This window comes from Platichthys flesus, chromosome 3, assembly GCF_949316205.1.
Source record: "Platichthys flesus chromosome 3, fPlaFle2.1, whole genome shotgun sequence".
Lineage (NCBI taxonomy): Eukaryota > Metazoa > Chordata > Actinopteri > Pleuronectiformes > Pleuronectidae > Platichthys > Platichthys flesus.
In genome coordinates this window covers 14,872,149-14,897,740 of record NC_084947.1, presented here as the reverse complement: position 1 = coordinate 14,897,740, position 25,592 = coordinate 14,872,149, and the positions used below count along the sequence as shown (strand labels likewise).

At 44.3% G+C, this 25,592-nt stretch overlaps 1 long non-coding RNA gene across 1 annotated transcript in view; it reads left to right on the top strand.

Moving 5' to 3' along the window:
• The first annotated feature begins 2,146 nt into the window (after positions 1 to 2,146).
• LOC133944396 (uncharacterized) overlaps positions 2,147 to 25,592 on the top strand; it is a 36,025-nt gene continuing 12,579 nt past the window's right edge. Inside the window, exons 1-2 of the long non-coding RNA XR_009916190.1 lie at positions 2,147 to 2,529; positions 15,704 to 15,810. This is a non-coding gene — a long non-coding RNA (uncharacterized LOC133944396). The remainder of the gene's footprint in view (positions 2,530 to 15,703; positions 15,811 to 25,592) is intronic.

The window sequence follows — 25,592 nt, the reverse complement described above, 5'->3', positions numbered from 1 at the left end:
GTGCGCTTTCATACAAAAAGAAAAAAGTTGTTGGTATTTGTTAGCGTTGGAAATGTCTGTCTTCTATTTTCTTTGACGCGATGATTGGAGACATATCCTCCGTATGCACTGCACTCGCATGCGCGCGCTGGCACCGGTGAGCGCGTGCACGGCCGCCGAGGAGACAGCCTGAGAAATCGTTGCCTTAAATGTCAGCGCAGCGTCACCGGTTTCCTCACAAACAGGGCAGGAGACTTTTTTTGTTTTATTACTTTTCTTCTCTCAGACTCAGACGTTCTCCTGTGATGCGCCACGAGTCGCCTCACGGCGGAATCACATCACCTCCTCCTCTCCTCTATTGTTTGCGCAGCGCACAGCTCTTTGTTCATGCACGCTGTATATGCGTATTCAAAGCCTATAGCGCATTTACATCACTCATATTATAAGGGTGAATCTTCATTATTGACACGACAGAGATGCTGCTATCGCGGCTATGTAAACATGAGCATCATATTCACCTACAGCTCTGAATATGCAGTGTGTATTAAATACCATCGCTGCAGCAGAAAGCGCACAAGGGCGTCACAATCTATCTTAAGACGCAGAAATCATACAGTATACAGGCACCATAAGCGAGAAAGTGTGTAAATGCAAATCTAGCCACTGAATATGCATCAATATTGAAAATAATACGCACACCAGAGCCAACGGCGTCGGAGAATTGAGAATGGCGGAGCGGGTCGTCTCATTACGCATGGGCGGTTTTTCAACGCATGGAGCCACGGTTCCCCTTCTCTTCATGGTCTCTCTTCTGTCCCGTTCACCTTTACGAAGCCTCTTTGGATGAAAAAAAAAAAAGCATACAAAAGACTTTATATGTCGGGCTTTCAAAACGGCAATCAAACACCCAAGAAACTGGCTGGGGGGAAATTACTCCGACTGCGGCAGGGCGGACTATGTAGCCTAGTAAGCGGGATTTGCATATTTTGATGCGCTAATTGCCTTGATGTATTTAAATATGGCTGCACGTAGCTGATATGCTTGTCTACGTCATTGAACGTGCCCTCGCTGTTAAACTAAAACGTGAATCCGGTTGAATGTAATGGATACGCCTGCAATTAGGCAAGGAGGAGGGGGGTGTCCCTTAGAGAGGCTGCTCTGCGCACCTTTTGCCTGTTTTAAAAAAAATATATATTTATATACGTATACATATCCAATCAAGATGATTTTCTATCATTTTCTTTTCTCAGGGAAAATAACATTTGAGAGGGGAAAAAAAGAAGTATGTGAAAATTGAGATTTAAATTAAATAACCGAGCAGGGAGCCTGACGCGTTAGTGTCTCAGACAGAAAGATGGATGGATGATGTTCCTGCAGAGCAAAGCGCTCCATCTCTTTTGGCACAAGATTTACCGGATTATAACATATTCACAAAAAAAACAAAAAAAAAAGTCTGTCAAATAGGTCACCACAACTTATTTTCTCTCTCTCGTGTGTGTCCAGTTCGCGAGGGGGCACGCGCCTGTGTGTGTGAGAGTCTTATAAGATTACCTCTTGTTAGGCAACTGGGAGCAAGGTCAATTCATAAGCGATGCGGTGTTCAGGCCTGCACTTTACGCACAGATCCAATCCCGAACCATTTTGGAGTGAAGTTGAATGTGTCGTGTGTGTTTTTCCCTTCTTCTTTTTTATTACTGACCTCATTCTAGACTTAGTTTGGGAATTGCATGTAGCAAATCACCCCCCCCCCCCCCTTCTCTCTCTCTCTGTCTGGGAACCCGGTAAATGCGTTCCGTTTGTCAAAACGTGTTAGCGATGCGCCTGCAGCAAATTCATTACCAGCCCGGCTGCGAGGCTCACTTCGTAACCTGGTCAGGATGGAGGGAGAGGGGGGGGGGGGGGGGGGGGGGGGGGGGTGTCAGAGGAGGGAGAGGTCCACGCCGCCAAACCCCGCGCGAACAATGCTGCCTCAGTTCGTGCGTGCAACAAAAGAACCGAGGGAACTTGTTTGAATTTCCGAGCACGTCCTCTCCTCACACAGAAGGATGGACTTTACACCGCCCCCCCCCCCCCCCTCATCATCATCATCACCCCCCACCCACACCCCCCACTCTCATCCCACCCCACCACCACCAACAGAGGGAGAGAGAGAAAGAAAAAACTTGCACACTGTGAGAGCTCAACTGTGCCGTGCACTTTTTCTATTTGGTGCTTGGGAAAGTTGTGTCCCTCCCTGCATCTCTCTCCCTCTCGCCGTCCCTCCCCGTCCCTCTCCATCCTCCCTCCGTCTATCATGTGCTCGGGATGTGCTCGTGGCTCTGCACAGAGCAGCTGTGGAGCACGCCTGATGATGCAGGCTATGTTCACACTGAGTGTCAGCGGCAATTTTAAAGTGATGCCCCCCCATCAAATGAACACGGCTGGGATATTTGAGGGGAACGTACACGACCGCAGCCCGACAGACACGGACCCCACTCCGCACCGCTGTCCGGCCTCGCCTGCTCGGGACCCTTTCTGATCGAGTGCAGTGATTTGACTCACCTTTGGGAAGTAAGTACAACTTTTTGTGCCTGCATTGATGGGCTGTGTATATAGTGGCTATCATGTGCGTAAAAGGTCTTTACGCGTTAAATACGGGAAATATAAAATAGATGGTAGGTTGTGTGCGCTGTTTTGTTAAGAGATGATTTGGACTCGTGTTTCGTGTAGAGATTCCACGAATTTAATGGGAAATAACAAGTTTGGCCCAAGGGCGCACCGATTACACCTTTCTGGCACCTTTTGGAATCAACTGTATGTACCACAACTCACCGGTGGCTTCATTCAAAAATTTGATCTGATTACTTATTTGTATTATTTGTAAAAATCAATGACATATCTTCCACTTTACAGGGGACATTGCTCTATATTCTGCCCTCAGGTATTGACTCCCACTGAGTTTTATCGGCAGTATCTCTAATGCACTGGATAGCAATCTGTGATTCAGTGCTTTCGAACAGACACACACATAAACAGCGTCTTGTTAAAACTGTTGACTGAAGTGATACTAATTTGCTGTTATTATCAGGCCTATATGAGGCTCATTTCAACATCAGTGAGGACACTCTGTGTGTGTGTGTGTGTGTGTGTGTGTGTGTGTGTGTGTGTGTGTGTAAACTACATTTGGTTCAGTTTCGTTCCGGGAGCGATGCGCGAGATGGTTTCAGAGAAAAAGATTTTACAAATGTAAAAACAAAACAACCACAATATTCTCAAAAATCACGAGTGTATTATTTAACTTCAGCAAAAGACTTGAACAGTTGTGATGAAACAAAAAGTTAACCTCACACAACAACGTCACCAAAACCGTCACAAAATGACTCGAAAACAAAGCCTTCCCTGTGGTGTTTATTTCTGTTTTACGCACACAATTACGCGCAGCGGTAATACGGATATAATTTCCCCTTTCGAACATATATGTTTTTTGGCTTCTCATTGCTGTATCGTTAACCCTATCGTTAATCAGCAGGTTGTAGTGCAATTAAAGCTTGGCCTGCGAGTGAGGCCTATTCCGGCCCTTTTATCCTAATGAGGTGGGCTTTATATCGTGAATGTTAGTGATATCTCGCTTTCCTCACACTTTAACATTCAGCCACACCAGGGAGAGGGGGCAGATTGAATGGAAATAGACGATGCATTTAATATAACTAAATATATGAAAAAATGTTTGCGTAAATTAGTGGATTTTGAGGTTTTTTCCTGGCACATTTGGACATTTGGATAAATTCGGGCTGCTGGCTGGTGTCATGTGTGGCAGGTGGAGTGTGATATTTAGAGATGCTACGAATGCTGTGGCTGTGACTGTAAACATGTGAGAATAAAACTGATGTTTATAATAATCTCTTATTGAAATGCACAGGCCTTGTGGCTCACACCGGCTCATTAAAACCTCTCTGCTTCGCCCCTCCCACCGTAGAGTAAACTTGAGAGCCAGATTTAAAACTGTGGCTAGAGAAGGGAGGGGGGCCTGATGGAAGAAAAAGAGAAATATGCCGATGATGCCATTGACAAATAATACGGTGATACTTTATCACCAGCTTATAATTCACTTTTCCTGTCATTTACGCACAGGCACCCCCCCCCCTCCCAACCCGACGACACGCACACACTCTCATGCACGAGCTCTCACTCACAGGCAGACGCGCATGAATTAAGTCAATCACTGTCAGAGAGGAACTTTTCCTCTAATAGACTTGTGTTTTATGGTCAGGACCGAGAGTGGTCCTCAGAGGCGCCACACAACCTGCCTGGGTCCAACCTGCAGTCGTACGCTCCTGCGCATGATCCATCACATGTTCCCGCTGCCTGTTGTTGTTGACTCACTGGCAGAGACCTTACATATTGTCCCGGTTGTGCTCAGCTCGTCGGGCTGACTTTACATTTCTGTGGGAAAGTGACATATAGGCTGTGTGCGCACGACGTGCAGCGCGTACTGGGCTTGATTTCGCGCGACGAGGGTGACATGGCCATATCCGTACACCTGAACACGTACAAGTGTATGGTCTATACACCGTTAGGATGCGACGATGACAAAACCCACACACACACATGAAGAACACAGCAGTCGGGATTTCGACGCAAACAAATCGACCAGGTGCGCTTTGCGGTGAACTCCTGTAGCGGTCCTACATGCAATGTGTGAGTGGCGGTGCGGTCGCGAATAGAAACCCCAGCCTGCGGTGGAGGAGACGGGGAGGATGCGGGCGCTCGGGCAGCTCCGGGATGTTCCCCTCACTCACTTGTTTCGTTTTTATTGCGAGCTGCTGACTGTCCGGTCGCATCCTCCATTAAAAGCAGCAGAATCGCTCTCGTTCTGAGTAAAGACAACCTCGCTGCGTGTGAGAGAGAGGAGCTCGTGGCGAGGCGGTCTTCTTCCAGCGCGCGCTCAGTAATGGATGGAGATTGTTCGGATAGGACGGTGCGATCTGCGATTCTGTCTTTTTTCGTTCATGACATCACCGCAGTTACATTGTCGTGGTCCGAGGCCTTTGACCTCACCGGGGTTGGTCCATATTTTGGCCACCCCCAGCCCCCCGATTTATCCATTGGGGATGGCCCTTATCCCCCCCATCCCACCCCCCCACTCTTTTCCGACCGACCGACCAGGCAGCCTGCAGAACGGACTCTCTCTTTTTTGGGCTCAGTCATCGGCTTTGCACGCTGGATGTAAACGGACAACTTGACACTCTTTGGTCAAAGAAAGAGAGAAAAAAAAACAAGCTCCTGTCTTCATAATCCGAAACATTTGCGTCGTAATTCCCCGTGTTGTTATTGCACTTTCCACAGGAAACCGGATTTCCCCCCTTTCTCCGCCGTGTTTCTTCTCCGCCGGCCTCTCAGGATATCTATTGCTGCTGCCACAACGACTTAATAGAGGCGAAAGAGCCTTTTGTGGGATTGAAGCTATTTGCATTGCAAATTAGGGCCCCCGTGCAAGGATGACTGCACCTTACCCGCGATTTTCAAGGCCTACTTCAACTCAGTAATATTGGTTAATGTCAAGTGAATATGACACGAACACTGGGATTATATCATTTTTTGCGAAGAATTGCAGCCTTTTTCTACCAGCGGGTGTGTGACGGCTCAGGCTGTGCAGTAGTGGCCCTCAATGGCAGAAAGGGGGATGTAAGGAATATAAAGCGCAGTGTGACTTGAACAGGGGACACTGATGACTTTTGCTTAATATACTTTGAGTTCTAAGGGATGGAGACACGAAGAGGACGTGCACATGTGGATTATTGCTGCTGAAGATGTGGGAAGTGGGTTGTTATCTTTGGTTATCTAGCTGTATGAGTGTTCTGCTCGTCATAAAGCTAGATAACCGAAAGTAAAAACTACTTCCAAACTCGTCGAGGACTTGTGGACGTCTCCTGACATGTATTGGGGTGATATGTATTATCCCATGGAACTGATATGGAAGATGTTTTGAATCCCACTGAGTTAATTCTGATTTATGTTCTTATTTTCTTCCCCAGTGTACGTTTATAAGTTACAGGAAGGGGCAGCTTTGTTTGTGCGCTCTCTTTAATTTCATCAATAACTTTGAGTACCGTGGAGTTTATTGTTAAGAACAGTTGCGCGCAAATCCCCATTTAAACATTTAATATACTCTCTCTCTCTCACATACACACACACACACGCGCTCGCGCGCACACGCACACGCACTGAGGTTGACTCCAGACCACATATTGCATTATTTATTGGCCGAATGGTTTTATATTTTATTTAATTTGATCGGACATTTTAACACCAGTTTTAAATGGGTGACACTTGTAAACCCACGTGTGCGCCTCTACGCGGCTTCTTGCAGCATGTTCGAGTCCGGCCAGGCAACGGCGCTGGCCTCCCAAACAGCAATAATTAGGACATATACTGAACTGACAAAAATGAGAGAGAGGGAAGGAGAGAGGGAGACAGAGCAGGGGAGAGGGGTTAGGAGAGGGAGGGAGGTGGCAGAAGAGGGAGGGTGCGAGTGAGGGGATTGGGGTATTGTGTGTGTGTGTGGGGGAGAGGGGGGTTGGAGGGGGGGTCGGGCCTGCTTAATTGATTCCGTTAACCGCAGTGCAGGAGATGTGAACGACTGGACGATCCCATTCCCACGCTCGGTGGGGCAAGTGGCAATGCCATGCCCGGGCCCAATATGACAGACAGCGCCGTGAGGGCCTAGAGGGGCTGGGGAGGAGGGGGGAAGGGGGGGATAGGGGATGGGGGGGGGGGGGGGGGGGGCGACAGGGGTCATGAAAAGACGTCAAGTGCACCAGACTCATCTGCATCCCCAAAGAAAGAGGCGACGTTTTCCCAGCCCCAGCCGGCGCGGCGCTCCCTAAACTTGGAGTAGCAACGGCCCCTGAATGCCTAATGTCTCGCCAATTGTGTTGATGATGAGAACTCCGGGTCATTATCTTAAAACTATGCGAGTTTATGAATTTGAAAGGGAGGCGCTGCAGCCCTATAATCCTGCACTCGAGCGCGCGCATCCAGGCGTCGCTCACTACCTCGTGAGAATCAGAAAATAACGCACATAATGACGCGCAGAGAGAAATCTGGGCCGTGTATAAATAGGTGACATCACAGTGCATTGTTCCTGCCTGAACTTGACCATGAACTGAGACCAATTTGAGATTAAGTTGTGTGTTTTCATTATAACATAAAATCTTTATAGCTGTACTTTCAGAATACATGCATACTCAATTTATATACACACGTTCCGAATATACACACGTTATCTGAAAATATCTTTAGGTGTGTAGCCCCTTTATAAGCTATATAATGAAATAACTGCAATAAGAAGTTTTAAACTTGTATCTGAGTTGCACTTGTTTAATCATCAGTGTAGTTTTTATGCTTATTTTCTCAGTTGCTCAGAGACACATGCTGACTGTGAATGTTACCTTATGACAGCAGGATCTGATCAAAGTGGCCCTGACTGTTCAAATAACAATTCGGGTAACAAAAAAAAAAGAAGAAGTAATATTGGTTGTATCCTGTTTAAAAGTTTCTTGCAGGTTATCTGATTAAGACATAGGTCAGAGGGAGGATTGTTCAAGTGCACTGCTACACAGAGGCACGGTGGCTGGATCCAGCTCTGCCTCCTCGGCTGAATAGGTCTCTAGCTGACTTTCTTACACCGTCAGACAAAACTAGTGTCTCTTGTTCCCGGGCCCCTGTCAAAGACGGCACACAATTCCTGGTCGTTTGCCCGAGAGAAAATCTGAGAACACAATCTGGGCCGAGCAGCAGTGAAGAAAACAAGTCTTATTGTCCCCTGTTAAGTGGATTGAAATTGTCGTTTATGAAAGGGAACACTGTTCATCATGTCTGGGGGCCACACTTAATGTCAGCCCAGAGCATGAAAGAACTTAGCGTCTGTAACTAAGCTAACATCTCAAATCGTATCCAGTGTGCTTCCGACTTTTTACTCATTTTATGAGCTCTTCATCAATCAAGGGACTGACTTGACTCTTCTTTACTTCAAATTAAGGCCACATTATTGTACTTCAGTATATTTCAGGCTAAAACGCTAATGTCATCATGCTTTGACATCAAGACTTTATAATTTCCTATATAGCCTTTTCAAATTAAGAAAAAGGTCCAGCCTCCAGTCAGTGGGGTATGTAATATGCAGCTGGGATGTAGTGGTGAGAGCAACAGCTGCAGATCACACGGGCTTGCATCTCCCTCCTCAGCCCTGTCACTCTGAGCCGGGCTGCACGGAGGAGAGAGGCAGTGTGGGTCGGCAGCAGTTTGCACAGACTTTACTGCCTCTCTCTGGAGGCTGTGTAAATCTCTGTAAAATGTGCTTCACATTAGTGCTTGTTATTAGACTGACAACCCCTGCTGCTACGAGTCCTTCAAATAATGAAGCGTATCCTACATCGTTGGCCTCCATATGTATACATTCCACATTTACCTGAATGAGTTTTTCCATTCTTCCCTCTGTCTCCACACGCGAGGATGAGAAGTGTATTTCATGTAAAAAATATGTTATGCACCTGTGTCATTCATTTCACAGTGCCTCATTGCCACGTATGAATTTATATATAATCACAGGGGTGTGATTTGACCCTGCGTGCATGGGTGGCGACAGTCCCCAGTCCCTCTCCTCAGTAAACGGGGACTATACGCTCGGCTGTGTCCTTCTTCCCTGCTAACACAAACAGTGCGCTACAGACATCGATGTCACGTGATCTGTTGAGTAACAAAACCATGGCGACCATGAAGGGGGTATTCATATTCATTGGGCGGGCAATCAGCATATTCCATGTGAGCGAGCCTGTGCTAGTCATGTGCCTCTCTCCTGTGTGTGTGTGTGTGTGTGTGTGTGTGTGTGTGTGTGTGTCAGATTTCTAATATCATCAGCTCGGGGTCATTGCTGTGCCAGACAAAGGATGTGATTATGACCTCATACAGGTGTCATTTGTTAATAGATGTGTTGCATGGCTGTTAATTTTTTTTTTGCTCGTGCGGCCTAGATTGTTTTTGCGATGTCAAAGTGATGAGATATGTGGCTCTTTTTTTTTTAAACGCTGTTGTATTCCGAGCTAACATGAAACATCATTTTCAGTATTAACCAGCTACAGTCAGGACTATTTCCCCCACGTTCTCCCAGCAGAAATGCAGGGATTATTTTCATGCTGCTGCAGCTTGAGATGGGATGAGAGGCTCCACGTATGCACACATGTGTGTCTGTGTTTGCATGAGTGTATGTTCCTCCCTGTGCGTTCGACTCTGCCATTAACCGACCCAGGCGTCTTGGATATCTAGTGAGGCTACGACATCATGAAAGGGAACAATAGCTGTGTCTCAGTCAACAACGTCTGTCTGTCTGGCTTGGGCCATGTCTCGCTCTTTCTCTCTGTGTGTGTGTGTGTCTCCTGGACATGAACTTGAACTTGAGACAGGCAGCCAGACACCATCTGTGCACCAGGAGTAATGAATTCAGTGCATTCATGGCTGTGGAGCAGGCCGAGGCCACCGCCACCCATTGATGAGCAGATGACCCCTATAGTCTGAGTTAGCTCTTCATCACTAATAGAATTCAACAATACCAGCTGGTAGTAGGGCAGTTTACTTTGGCCTCAAGAGAAGCCGGAGTAGGGATGTGCCAGTATGGAGCTTATAGGACTGTGTGCTGTATATGAGAGTGCATGCGTCTGTGTGCTTGTCGGTGTTGTATGTATTCATGAAGCCCTGTTAATCTTTGTCTTCCGTTATAGCCTATATGCAAATGAACCTGCATACCCCTTCCTTCCCATATACCGGCCCTCTTCCTATTAAAGCACCGGGCTGCTATTATAAAGACACAGCCACACTGAATTTATTGCCTTGATAATTGAAAGGGCCGGTTCAGTATTTCCCCTGGTGAGAGGTAGTAAGTGAATGAAGCATAAACCTTAAACAAGCCAGGCACAATGTGAATTCCTGCAGGCCCTCCTCCTCCTTCTCCTTCCCCTTCTCCTTCTCCTCCTCCTCTTCCTCCTCCTCTTTCTCCAGCTCAAGCTTCTGTCACAATCACAATCACAGTCGCACACACACACACGCACGCATGCGCACACACAACAAGGCTTTCCTCTCTGGTTGGTGTCGCCACGGCAACGGTAGGTGAGATCACCGTGCGCATGGCAGCATCAGCCCCTGCCAATGCAGGACAGGTTCCTGGTGTGTGCGTGTTGGTGTGTGTGTGTGTGTGTGTGTGTGTATACTCCATGCAAGAAACTAGAAGGCCTCCTACCCTCTCTCCATGGGCCAATATAGACACATGTTATAGTGTCACAATTTATTAAGGTAACCTCACATGCATTGATTAATTGATTTAGTTAAATTATCAGTATTTGTTCTATAAAGTGAAGTCATAACATCAAACCAGCTGCTCAATGAACTGTGAGTCTAAAGGCTGTGTGTGTTCGTATATGTCCGAGGTTGTACGTCGGTCTTGTACACACACATACTGACATGCACTTAGCCTCAAAAGGTGTCATCCCCAATTAACAGGGGTCTGATCGATCCCCGCTCCGTAATAAACCAACCAGCCATAACTTGCCAATAATCCGATGAGGAATGTCGTGGTCGGGCCCTTTTTAATGACATCTTGCATGGCCACTTGAGCGTCTTGTGGGGATCAGCGGGCATGCTGTGCTCTGCCACGCCGTACGACCCTCCCCTTCGGCTAACTGCATGGATATGCACGGCCGACGTGTTTGCCAGGCACCCTTGTCACTTACATATCGTCAAAGATCCCTTCCATATGTGGCATAATGAGATCGTGCTTGAAAGAGGGGCAGTGGAGTTGCCTGTATGCAGCAGGTTTGTTGTGATCTGGGATGATAGGGCTATTCTCGAGGAATTAAAATGATCTCATCCCTTGTTATGGACACATGGAGTTTAAGTGATACTTAGGAAAACTTTAAATTGATAAATTGTCAGCGTCAACAATTTAGCCTCTGAAATGTATTAAACACGAAGCTCAGTCTACATGGAAGAAAAAGATAAAAAAAGAAGTCACATTGAATTAAGCTGACTTCATCATTTCAAATACATGTATATATACATTTATATTTATACTAGTCTGTAGACATTAGTAAGATAATGTAATGTTTATCTTGTGTGAGTTTTATTATCAACGCAATGTGATAGTGCAAGAAATTCTGTGAGTCGATAGTCATGTTCATAAAACCCTAGAATTTAAGATTTTGTTTCTTGCGTGATTTTACAATAGTTATTTAATGTAAGCCCTGTGTTTCGATACATCAAGTAACTGCAGAATTTACAGGACATTTGATACGATACAATATCATTAAACACTTTGTACCTATATTGTGACTGATGATAATGCTAATAGCTGCTACAATATACTTCACGGTAAGGTATCAGTGCTGTGACAGCAGCAGTGCACAATAAGGCTGTGTACATAAATGCTATTCTTGCACTACAGGTCTAAAGCAGCCTGGCTCCTCAGATATCTGTGCTCTGCTGGCTTTTGATTATGCAAATAATATGCTATAAATAAATTAGTATAATTGCATCTGAAATATGCTTTGAATCTTCCTCAAAGATGAAAGGGTGTAAATAATATATTTCGTGTCACTGCATTATTCATTCACTATTAATTACAAACATCGTGGCACTCAGTCTCAAAATGCTTTATGCTATACTGCGTATTTAAAAGGGTTGAGATGTTATTTCCTACATTTCATACACTGTATGTACGTGTACGATATTTCCCATGCTACGCATAAACACTGTATTATGGAGGGGTTCATAAAAGTAGAGGGTCCTCAGAAAACATTAAATAAGCATAAATACTGTAGACGTCCCGCCACCACAATTAAAATACGACCATCGCTCCACTCTTTGTAAGGCACCGTATTGAGGCCTGGGTGCAATTTGAATACGGCGAACCATTTGAAAAATATATGCTGTTCGGCAATTAAATTATATGGGCTCTCAGGCTGGGGAGCTGGTACGAGTGCATATAGAATAGTGAGCAGTAGTTGCTACGCTCGCATTAGCATCTGGCCCTTTTATGTAAATTTGATGAGAAAGGACTCATGCATATAAGCCAGGGCCGGGGTGTACTTGCCTAATATCCTTATTAGAGAGGGGCGAATTAAATATTTATTTGGGGGGCGAAGGGTGAGGAAGGGGGGCCTGTCCTGTGTTGTCGTGAGCACCCGAGGTGGAGGAAGGGGGGAGAGGGAGCAGGAGGTTGGATTTCTCTACGAGTGTCTCTCTCTGCCTCAAGGTGCCACCATCTTAAGGCGTTTGGCAGTAGTGAGAGTGTGAGGAGGGTAGACTTAAAATGTCCGCTGGCATAGACGCGCGCACGCATACACATTAACGCATACAAATTTGTGTGCGGCATATGTGGACCAGAAAGACGGAGCTCCGAAAGTCAATTATTCAGTTACTGTCAACAGCGGCTATGCATGCTGAGCATTTGATTTGCATGTATTAATTCCCTCGATTACCGACTCCTACAAGATCGGCCGTCATTTTAGTTCTCCGCTGAACCCGGTTTATTGGCTGGAAGTGCTAAGAACACCGCGGTCATTAGAACCAAAACTGCTATCTGCTAATGTTTTAAGTATTTCTGTTTATTCATGTATTTTTCGGGCCAATTATGTATGTTTGATGAAACACTGTAATATGACACACAGGATTTATATTTAATAATACTTCAAGTGTTTATGTGTTTATTCAAAGTCCAAATTAAATGATTTCATCTGCTTCATATTCAGTAACAGCTTGCCATTTTAAAGTATCCAAATATCAGAAATAAAAGTCTGCATATTATTCCTATATATCCCAAATATATCAACTACATTAACTGAACGTGCAGGTTAATGGTGCCTCATTTTACCTTTTGTGAACAGTCACTGATAAAACTTGCTGTTTTTCAGAGAGTACAGATGATGTTCTTAAGGCTGTTCTATCAAAAATGACAATACAGATGAAAGAAAAAAGAAAGGAAGTCGATGGCAGTATTTCCAATTTATGTAAATCAGCGCTCGACTCTCTCATTTTCTGTCTCCTCTCTTACTCACTGTCGCTGCCACATACACATACAGTAGCTGACCTCCCCTATCTGTTAATTATCATAAATGTGCTTAGTGAGGTGACACACACACACACACACACACACAGAGGGAAAAATCACACATTGTTCAGGGAGATACAGACACAGCATTAACATTCCTTTCATCCTGAAGTGCTCCTGGGGCAAAGCATGAAGAAAAATGCGCAGGAAATTATTCAAGTTGGATTATACCAAACATCATCCCCATTTTTCGTGCATCAATACACATCCACACCCACACCCACACACACACACACACACACACACACAAACACACACGGATATATACGCAGTTCACCAGTTTAAGGATGTATTTTATCTGAGGTGTTTATTGTCACAATTAAAGGTTCAGTTTACATACGTTGTTGATGTGTAAATTTGTTTCTATAGCTACGTGTATATTGCTGTGTACGTGTTCACCTGGAAGCCATTGTGTTTAAGTGTACGAGTAGAAATTATGTCTAGGCGAGCGCCATCTCCTTGCATCGTCAGCCTGTTGTCCCTTTCTACATGCACAAAGTACGTATACAGTATCAGCTGGCTCCCTGTTTCCTCTGATGAGTGGTACGCCCCGGCGTGCTGCCAAAGAAGTGAGGATAATTAAACGGCTGCATGTTTGAGCCTGGCTAATGGATTGTTACCGGTAGGAAATGAGACAGGCAGCATGGGGGAGTTGGGTGGCAAAGCAGCACTCGCCGCTCAGATAATGGAACACTGTAAGCCACCGGGATGGAGAGTAGACACACCTCTCATGAAGGAAATGCTTTTGTTCTATGACTACTCCTTTTTGTCATTATGAAGGTGCAGTTGTTGAGGAGTCACATAATGTGAGAGACGCACAGTCTTAACAACATCACTTATTCGGTAGAAATGTAATTTTTCCTCTTTTAGTTTTCTCACACTATTTTTCAAATCAGTGCTGCTCACTTAAATCTATTTTTTTATTTTTTAAATATAAAAACAATCCTTGCAGCTGCTGCTCATATTTCTCCACACATTACTTAACATTGCATGTGTGTGTGTGTGTGTGTGTGATACGTATACAGCACATATGCAATTTGCATACGATTTTAGCATCCCCCTGCATCGCCTAGGTGCTGCTTTAGAGAAACCAGGGTCTGATTCTTTGCACTATCGTCGCCAACTAGCCCACTACCCCCACTACCCCCACCCCACTCCTAACATGCATGTAGGCTAGAAGCAGAGGGGTGGTTGGGAGAAGGGGAGAGGGGGTGTTGGAGCGCAGGCAGAAGATAGAGGAGCAGGAGGAAGATGGGATGAGACAAGCCACACAAGCCGCAAAGGGAATGGGGTGAGGGTGGTGGTGGTGGTGTGTGTGTGTGTGTGTGTGTGTGTGTGTGTGTGTGGGGGGGGGTCGCTGAATAGTTACCCTAAACCCTGCCGTAGGGCTTGAAGCACACACACACACACACAAATTGGTGTGCCACACAACCGCAAGACACACTCACAACAGTGTAGAACATTGCCATGGGGAGTGTAAGAATATGTCTGTATCCATATATATTGAATAAGTGTTCATTGAATATGTACCTGCTTTTTTTTCAGGATCCTTGATGTAAATGCATTGTTGTACTTTGTATTTGAACATTATTAATAAAATTGAGAATTAAATAATCAGAGTCATGCGTAGTTGTGTTTTTGACCCTGGCCATGCAGCTCCCTGAAGCCGCACAAGTGTGTGGTTATGAACACGTGTGTGCTTTGGAATGACACGTCAAAAAAAAACTCACAATGACATCAGAACACAGAAGGACAGAGACACTACACACAAAACATTTTCCTGTATATCCTCATAATGCGCAGTCAACTCAACAAAATGCAATTAGCGTTGCACACGTTTTGGATCAAAAACCAGAATGCAATGTGAAACGAATGTGGAAAAATGATCAGTGCGATGTCAGGATTGGATTTTGACATCTCACCAGTTTTTCTTAGACACGGCTTCATATGTAAAATCACAGCCATTCACAGTGTGAACAAATCTAAATTTAAACGTTTGTCTCAATCTAAGCATTAACACCTCCAGCTATTAGTTTGACCATTTGACCTCAAATTGACTTTTTTCTTTTGGCCTGACATTTGACCTTTGACCTGTTCACCCTCCAGCGAGAGGAGGCAGAGGTCAAGTTTGGCTGGTTTCAACAACCTACCTTTTGAAAGACACCAGAACTATTGGTGCTAATTGGATGATTCAACTATGGCCGTGTTGAGGTTAACATTTAAACAACATCTCTGTTTAGTATTTTGAGGATTGTAAAGACACGCCTCCTGTGACCTTCAGATGATTTATAAAGCAGCTGCTCTTGAGCCGTAAAGGTCCCAAGTTTTTCTCGCTATTTGTGGCAAAGTGTAAAGGTTGATAAGACATTTGCACAAAGTTATTGCCAATTTGGATTCCTGTGAGTAAAATTATGGCGAAAGCTTTTTCCTCCTTCTGCCATATAAGCGTGATAACTGAGCGCTTGCTTTTCCTCTTTTCACTGTGGTAGAGCCACGTTAATTGTGATTTGCTCGAGAAGAGTTATTCAATATGTAAAGGTTAGCATTTGGTAAATGTACTGACTCCCTGCCTCTCTCTTTGTCTTCCAGTGCTGCAGTGATGGAGACAGGGAGCTGTGGAGAACTGCGGGCGGCAGCGAGAGGTAGAGGTCAACATGGGATCTCTGGGATTTTGCTCTTCGCTGGGCCCACATGAGGTGAGCTTGGGTTAATAAACCAAAATGTGTGTGTGTGAAAGTGTGTGTGTGTGTGTGTGTGTGTGTGTATAGGGACACATGTGTAGGCATGTGCAATACCATGGCAACATGTTGTTTTTCCTCCTATCCATAAAAACAACAAAAAACTAAGCTAATCACAACTAAATTATATCATCCCAAATGTCTTTATTTAACATGACCTTTTAAATAACAATAACAGCAATAACAATAATTGTTTTTAAATTCAAGAACAACAAATCAATGAAACTCACTCTTCAAAGGTGTTGAAATGCCTTGAATCAGTGATGTTTTATTTTATTGCTTCCCACATTACAATTATTGAGCTCTGATTTATTTATTTAACATATTCAAAATGATCCTCTTTGATATTCACATCAACATTTCTAGTTCTTGTTATTGACATTTTTAAACCAAGTGTTGAAAGATTTGTCAAATATTGGCAACATTTCTTTGTTGGCAGGGGTTTGAGGTTTTTTTTCCCCTCTGTGCCCATCTCCTCTGATGTGTGTGTGTGTGTTTGCCTGCAGCCATGTTAGCCCATGTGTGTGTCGGATAAAGGCATAGATGTGAGCATTGGTCCAGAGGACACAGTAAACAGAATAACAGTGGTTTGAAGGGAGCTCAGGCGAGGTGATCGTGGGCAATATCAAATCCCATGACCCATTCTTTGCCCTGTGGTCCATACCAAAGAGAAGGAGCGCGGGGGAAACAGAGGTTATTGTTCACTGTTCATCATCACAACACAACACACACACACACAAAAGATACACACCAACATTAGCTGGAACCAGGAAGTGATTTCAAAGATTTCCTCTAGCCATTCAAATTCATGGGGCAACAGTAATTGCCCTCCGCCCTGGCGTTGTTTGCGGTGCGTGCAGGACATCTTGCTCTATCAATTAGACCTCAAGCCATTATTAAACATGACATTTTCCGTTATTGAAGACAAACCTTAATGAGCTGAGCTTCCTCTCATGACAAGGAAATGGATATTATATTAGCTGGCAGCGGCAGGAGTCTATTTCCATTGGTGCTTTCTTTATTTCAACTTTGACACCATTTCTCTTACGTGTAGGTGATCCGGAGAAGTGCTCCGATACCACACGCGGTGCACTTTTGCTAGGACAAACTTACACCAAATGAAAACACCCCAGTGACTCCACATGTTCTGTGTTGAGAGCTCTTAGAGTTAAAACTTCATTCCTTGGTAACAAAAAAATAAGGGGCAGAGGAGGAGCGGTGGTATGTCAGCGCCCATGGGCCTCAGTGTGTTAGTGTTACTCGTCCTAATTACTCCCAATACTCACACACTTTTGGTGGACCGCTCAAAGGGCCAATTAGAAGGGCAGGGCGAGTCACTGGGTGGGAAAAGTCATTGCTGAAGTCCAGACTATACCACAGAGAGATTGTGTCTAGTGGTGATCTCTGCAGTACAGATCCATAAATTATGTTTTTGGACAGAATGAACCATTTCACCTCACAGAGAATATTTTATAACTTAAAAATGTTCTGTATTGATTGTGAATGTATTGTCCGCTATATCTTCAGCATCCAGGAATAGAGTCAAAGTGAAAACCACTGACTCCTTGAGAAAGAAGGTTGTTACTGATTGATCATCTCACAACATAGTAGTTAAGAGCTTTGGATATTATCACTGAAAAACGTAAAAAGCCGACTTGTTGGTGTCGGTGGTTTTCAGTTTTCTGAAGCACAAATTCTATGGAGGACTTCTACGTACAAAGCGATCACCTTGGATCGACCTCGCTCAAAGCTGAAAGCCCGGCCCTTTAAGTGCGTCGAGGTTATTAGGCCCCTATATTTCTGACTTTGCATTATTTAGTTAGAAAGGTAGACTTTTTTTACGAGCAGCATCAGGATCATGGGCTTGAAGCCCAAGCTGGAAACCAGGACAACTTTCCATCTTTGCAGATACAGATGTACCTTGACAATATCAGGAGATGATCCCATCCCATCTCACTCAGTCTGTCTCATTCTCTCTCTCTCTCTGTCTTTCTCTCCCCCTCTCCTTCACCGTTTTCTAAATCTCTACAGCCGTGATGAATATTTCTGCAGCTCAAACAAAACAAAAACATTTACACTGCAAATTTATCCTTTGTGCCATTTGCTGAATATTAAGACATAAGCACCCACGGATATCCACAGTGTTTGCTATACAGTGTGGTTTGTTTACATGGCATTACCTCATTTCCTATGCTATACTCATAATCATCCATCAGACATGCATATTTGCAGTGCAGCTGCTTACTATTAAGGCGCCAGCAGGAGTGAGCACTTAGAATGTGGCGCCCGCATTTGTGAATATAAACCCTCCGGTCTTGTAGGCCAGCCTGTGCATCATCAGTAGTAGCCCTCAGCCATTAATGAAGTCATCTGCTTGTGTCTGCATGATTAAGGAGCGCTAACGCATCAGTGTGTGAGTGTGTGTGTGTGTGTGTGTGTGTGTGCATGTGTGTGTGTGCGTGTGTGAGTTTGTGTTAGCGGATGAAACGACAACAGAGAACAAAAGATGCAAGCGAACAGGAAGGCTTCGCACTGGTTCCATTCAGAAACATCAAAATGACAATTTCTCGCAATGAGGAATGCTCAGTAAATGCATAGGCTTAATATTTTGGGGGATCCGGTAATACAATAGCAAACAATTATAAATAAGGGACTCAAACCACAAAGAAAGTGAGGGACAGAATAGTACAAATTATTTATGAGTATTGTAAAATATGTGAAAAGTGTTTTTTTTCTTTTTAGTTGATTTAGTTTTCATCTATAATTTTTCCCATCTCCTATTTGTCAAGTAATTACATATTTCACTCTCGGATGCAATTCCTTCCCCCGTGCTTTACATTGCAGATGCTCATGGCTCTTAGTGATAGTACAGTATGTCCTTTCCATGGCTGTTCAAAGATTCCACACAACTGGAACATACTCATCTTGTCTCCCCAGATTGGGATGTACCACATTATCGTGGACACACCAGGGGATGAGTCTGCTATTTGTGGAATCTTTGTCGTATCGGTTTATAATTAAAAGAGATGAGACCATACAGTGTTTTTTTTGTCTTCTATTTAATATCCAAGTAGCTTTCAGGGGGGCCGTGTAATAGCGCTGCGTAGGGAGGGTTTCTTCTGCATCATCCTACAGTCAGAACAAAGGATATGCACATTGTAAAAATCATGCAAATGAATGCAAATCGCTGGCAGCAAGGAATAGCGAGGTGGCAGGAGGAGAGTTTGTGTAAGCGGAGGACTGTGTGTACAATACTTGCCGGACAATCTCCCGTCAAGTTGTGGCAGATAACTAAAAATATATTGGTTTTGAATCTGATTGTAAATCTGATCTCAAGAATTCCTAGAGTTTCTCTGCCGGATAGATGTGTTTAATCCCACAACGCCTGAATGACATTTAGCTTTGTATTGTTCCTTTTTTTTTTGATGGGAATAGTGCTATTGTATTTTTATTTGTTTATTTTATTGTGATACAAAAGATAGACAGTGGTAATAGAGTTGCGATACAGTGGCTGCTAACAGCATTGCAGCAAATGTGTGTGTATGTGCACGATACAATATTTGGAGCGTACCGCTGCAGAGAAATGCAGAGTAGACATTAGCAACACAACGCTAATGAAAGTCCCGCCTCTCCTACTCTTCAGCTTTGTCGAGCGTAGGACATTTTCATAATTATGTTCAGTTACAGGAGGTTTAGGTAATGACGCCGCAGGTCGGCCTCAATTCTCCTGGAGCCCTAAGAAGGAAAATATGCTCGTATTATTTTTTTCTTGATATTTGATTTGATTCTCACTGCGGATAAAACACCAGTATTGTTATTGCATTATCACAAATGTAGACAAGAAGATTCACTGGAGTACTTAAAAGTTAAAAGCCTCTTTGCTTTCATATTAAATTATCTATCATTATTTTCATAATTCATAGAACCACACAGTGTTGCACAGCATTTCAAATGTGTGTGTGTGTGAAGAGTAAAATATGCCAGTGTGCGTTTCATCACAAATTAATTCTTTCATTCAGTTCTAATTTGTAGATAAATTCTAGATTGATGCATTAATGTCCTTCCACATGAGTCGAACCGTTTTTGCCAGGCAAGTATTTTTTCCATGAAATTAATTCCTGCAGCATCACCTCCCTCTGCGGAAAAATGCTGATATTAACGTAGACACGGTTAAACATGCAGAGTCTCATAGACACACAACAATCGGCAATTTGTCTTAACTTGCATACAAAAATAGATCATATTTAAATAGTGCCGCCCTTTTTCAGACACACACATACACACACACACACACACACACACACACTCACACACATACATGTGGACTATCCCGCAGACACAATATGGTAGGGGAGAAAAGGGGGAGGGCTCAGACAGACATTCACAATTGTGCATAATGGTGTTAGCATTCCTGCATGTCTAATGCAGGGGATATTGAGACCGACACTAGCTGGCCGACGGTCGCGCTGCGTGTTGTGTGTTCACGGCTGTACACTGTAGCGATGCATAATGATGTATTAATTGTGGCCTGCTCTCGCTCGTGGGTTCGGGGCTCCTTGCCGAGGTTACCACGAGGCCTCCGATGCAATCGTTAATCTTATCAAGCATATGCAAGATCACACCGCACCTTCATTTTCCAGCCCGCTCGCATGAAATTGTAGGTGTGCCGCAATCTGAGTAACGGGAACGACTGTTGTTGTTGCCTTGAACAGAAATCATAACCAGTGGATGTGTGTTTATTGCTGCTTTTCTCGGGTGATTGTTAATGTTGGAGCGATTAACCCAGATTTACAGAGCTGTTTGAACGTAGTAAAGGGAGCAGCGTGTCACAGGGATCATGGATTTGAGAAAATAAACACCAAACTGAAAGAAATGGGATGGCGGTAGCGATTTTAAAACACCCCCGTCCTCAGAAAATAAAGTGTTGTATTCAATACCATTGGCTTTCAGAGGGTGTGTCTTAATTTCGTACACATGCACCATCCAGTGATCCTCCAATGCTAGCATATTCCTGTCCCAACTTCCTCCCAAATAGAAAGAGACAAACAAGGGAGGGGAAGTGCGTAGGAAAATGGAGTGCATGAAAGATGGAAACAAAGAGGGACACACAGCGTACACAGGGAAGGACAGGCGAAAGATGAAGCTCATTTTTTTCTGTGGGCACCCAGTGGCGTCTGCATTGCAGATCGCTGAAATCCCCCTCGAATGCGTCCCTGGGCTTAAGGGGGGGTGGGGTGGAGGAGGGTGAACAGGCGATGGGTTTATGCTATCTCTGCTTTGGTACACTTTTTATTTTTATTTTTTGTCCCTCCCCCCCACCGAAATATATATTTTTTCTGTCTGCATCAAATGTCAAGTTAATTTCCTGGGTGCTATGAGGGATGTGTCGTCCCCTTCGGTATGTGTGGCAGGGTGGTGGATTGTAGAAGGGTGCTGTGAGTGGAGTTGTGTACGTGTGTGTGTGTGTGTGTGTGTGTGTGTGTGTGTGTGTGTGTGTGTGTGTGTGTGTGTGGGTGTGTGTGTGTGTTGGGGTGAATGGGGAATGAGAAAGGGGGCATGGCAAGGCAAAGGGAGAGACGAGAGGTGGTGAGGGGGGGTTCACTACAGTGGCTATAAATTGGCTCTCTCGGAAGAGGTGTGTTGATCGTGTGTGTGTGTGCGCGGGCGTATGTGTTTGTGTCCGCTTGTGTAAGAATATGATCCAATTATGCGTCCGTCCTTATTTGAGCATTCACATGTTCGGTTCTTTTGAAGCTTCATCTAAATTGAATTCTAACGCACAAAAAAGAACGAAAGAAAAAAAATACATAGTATATATTATAATAAATGCTCAGTAAATTAAGTGTTGTGACAAAAGCATAAAATCCTTCTAGACTTCCAGGTATTTCTCAGCACTGTATTTGAGTGTGGAGGTAAATTGCTCTTAGTCCCTCAGCCCCTCTGCTGCATTTCCTGATCACTAACTACTACGTCTGAAGCTCATTGCCAACTCATATCTAGTCTCGTGTCATGTTAAACATGCATGTGGATCAGTCCTTTTTTAACCTTGTTGCTTGGCAATAGCAGTCTTTGTGTCCCTCCGCCTTCCAAGGCTGCGCCATGTTTTATTTTATTCTTTATTTATCTGGTTTGCATCATTATCACTGAGTAATTGTGTCCCTCTGATAGTCATGCTCCCCTTAATCACAACGCAAGCTGTATTCCACTTATTCTACGACTAGCTCTCTCTCTATTCGTGTTTTTATTTGTAGCTTTGTAAAACAATCGGACCGCGATTTAGAGTTTACGCAGCATTTCTGTTCAAATACACAGATTTCTTTTAGTGCCATATATGCAAAGTGCTTTCTCTCCCCAGTGTCTTTATTGCACATGTGTCCAACTGTGCATGTCTTTGCATGTGTGCGACCGTGCTGATGCGTGCCCGTGTGTGTACGTTTATCTGGATGATTTTGTGCATTTGTGCATGCATCTGTTCGGGCTGTTTAAGTGCAGGGAAGGAAAACTGCATATTTTGTATCGCGAAGTGTAAAATTCCTCATGGCAGAGAAAGGGATTATGCATTTGTCAGTCGTGCTTACATTGATGTATGCTGCTGCCCCACAAATGTCACATCCCATAACCCAGAAAAATTACACCAGTCCCACCTAATTACGCATATTCATGATGCTGTTTTGCATAGTGCTGGTAGCATACTTCTGTTACAAGCCGCGGAGCTGAGGGATATGGGTGAGTGAAAAGGCTTTCAATCCAATGATTCAGTGCGTCTCCCCACAAGCATCAGCTTGATAACACTACCTCCATGCCAATTTATTTTATGATCTGAGACCATTATGGAGAGATTTCTCTTATTTCTTGCAGTCAGTCATGTTGCCGCTGCCTCCAGCATGTTCAACCCTTGTGGGATTTTTAATAAAGAAATTAGCGGTGTCCTAGATTATGAAGGTCATTTTGAAAATAGACCAGATTCGACTAATGATTTTTGAGGTGCTTACTTTGTCATTTACACTCCATCTCTGCTACTTCTTGCATTTCTTCCTCTCTCTTGTGCTCCACCTGAAGTGAACGTGGTCCTGGTCATTGAGGAGAAAGAACATGTAAATCAGAGGCTAGCCAGCGGTAGCAAGGGCGAGAATATACAGAGCGAGAGAATCACATTGAAATTAAGACCACAGAGGACGGACAGGAAGTGGTGGAGAAAGAGGCAACCGGGCTTTTGTAGCGACCAGCTCAGTGGCTCATTGTGGCACTTGTGGAACGGACTTAATCAGACTTGGCCCGGTCGTAATGAAGCAGAGGGTCCTGGCTGCGCCCCTGCTTGGGTAAACAGCGATTGTTTCAGTCCGGGGTTCCCAAACATGAACAACAATGGCACTATTGTCCCGCCAGCTCTCATTAAGAGGCGAGCCAGAGATGGAGTGAGTAGCAGAGGCAGAGAAGGGAGGTGGGTGAAAAAGGGGCAAGAGGGGAGAACAGGGGGGTAAAAAGAAAGAGAAGAGGTGCGGGGGAGAGCGGGAGCGGGTGGGAACCTGACAGGAGCAGAGGACGGGGTGGGGGGAGGTGGAGGAAAAAGATAGGGATGGATGCAGATGGGCGAGAGGTGCTTTTCTGATCCTCATCTTTTTTATTTTTTTCCCACACTTTCATTATGTCTTCTCTTTCCACCATCTTGTTTCCATATCCTTCTATCTCCCCAGCCATCACCTCTCTTCCCCGTCTTTTCCTCTCATCCTTTCATCTATACATCCTTCCTTCATCATCTTACCAGCCACCTACTCTATTCCCTCCATCTGTCCTTTGTTCCTCTTCGTTTTTGCATTTGGGATGGTGAGGGATGCTTTGCCTGTCATACCGTCTTTGCATCACCTTTCCCATGCAGCGCAGAGAGAGAGAGAGAGAGAGAGAGAGCGAGAGGAAGAGGGGAGTGGAGAAACAGAGGACTGGGAGGGGGAACGAGAGGAGCAGGGGAGAGAGAAAGGGGGCAGGAGCGAGACAAAAAGAGAAGATCACGCCGCTTCCTGGCTTAATGAACACGGGCGAGGGATGATCACAATAGAATACATTATGCTCTTGTTAGTAGAGGCAATCAATTAGCAGCGAGCGCACCAGTGGCACACCATCTTTTGCGCTCGGGCACCGGCTCATTCACCGCCCAAACGGGTGACCTGAGGAACCCCCCCCCCCCCTCCCACACACACACACACACACACACACTCTCCTCACCATGCTTTTTTTTCCCACCCTCAATGCCCAGCGGCCACAAAAGACTTGATTTCATTCCTCGGTGTGAAAGGGGGCATTGCTAAATTTGCATTCCCGGCCACATTCACTGCACGTTAGCAGGAATATTAGTCAGGTTACGTTACAGCCTCAGACCCTGGAAACCAAAGCTTGGGCCCGCAAGAGGAGAATACCACACGACCCCGATATGTGACTACAACCCTGGCAGTTGCATATCTATTTGTCACTCAGGTCTCATCAGCAATTCATACAACGGTTGGGGGGAAATTCCTTCATCCCACCCCAACCACCACCAGCATAACCAGCACCACCCCACATCCTATGCTTTTCTTCTTCTTCTTTTGTGTCAGCTCCAGAGGAATAGCTCCAGATAATGGCAGCAATCTATATTGTGAAAGAGGCAAAGAGTAGTTCTGCCTTAACACAGGCACAAATCACCACTGTCTGGCTGAGGATTTGCGGAAAGCGTCGGTGATGAGTAGAGCACACTGCCTTCGCTATAAGGAACTTGTGATGTGATTCTGGGCCGGGGCTGGAAATGGAGGAAACAAAAGGAAATGAAGGGGGGAAAAAAGGGAGAAAAGAACATTTGTATTACCAGTCAGGATGTCGTTTTTCTGTGTGTGTGTGTATGTGTTTGTTTCTTTTTGTAAAGTCGCATCCTGCAGGTAGACGTCATTGGGTTTGGGTTCAGGGAATCTGTTGTTGCTGGGTTTGCAACGGCATTCACACTTTACTGTGTAAGGCTGTGTGTGTGAATGTGTGTGTGTGTGTGTGTGTGTGTGTGTGTGTGTGTGTATCTCAGTCACGTTATCTTTTTCTTTAAATTAATACTATCTAATGTTGAAAACATGTTCTATATAATCTGTGTACACATTTACCTCAGACTCCTAAGACAAAAGGTATTAATCTAAAAAACTAGAAATGGCATTTGTTCTCTAATGGTCTGTATTTATTTTCTACGAGGCATAACGTTTTTATTCCACATCACACATGTTATTTTCCTCTCAAGTTAGTGAGCTGATCAGAAAAGCAGCACCACTGCCTCAATAAAATATCAATAATTTCAGAATTCGTGTTGATACTTATTTAGTTAAACTTGTAAATCATATTTAACACACTGTGTGCTTTTAAATTGTGCAATTTTTGGTCAACAGAAAACAACAGAAATACACATCTCCACCTGTAATTACACTGACAACAAGGCTAATACTTGGAATGCAATTTTGTTTTGTGTGTATCTGGAATATGCAGTGTTTAGAAAACTATGTGACAACAATTGCAGAATCTGCAATACAGACAGATAACGGAATAAAAACCGGTCATTGTATTTGTTTGCAGTACATTGCGTGTGATACCTTCAATGGAGCATAATGGCATTCATCATAATTTACTATGTAACAATGAATCTAATCGTTACAAATGTCATTCTTCAATTAAAATAGATCATTTTATTTACTAATATTCATCCATCAGAATCCAAACTTGAATTCCTGATGTCA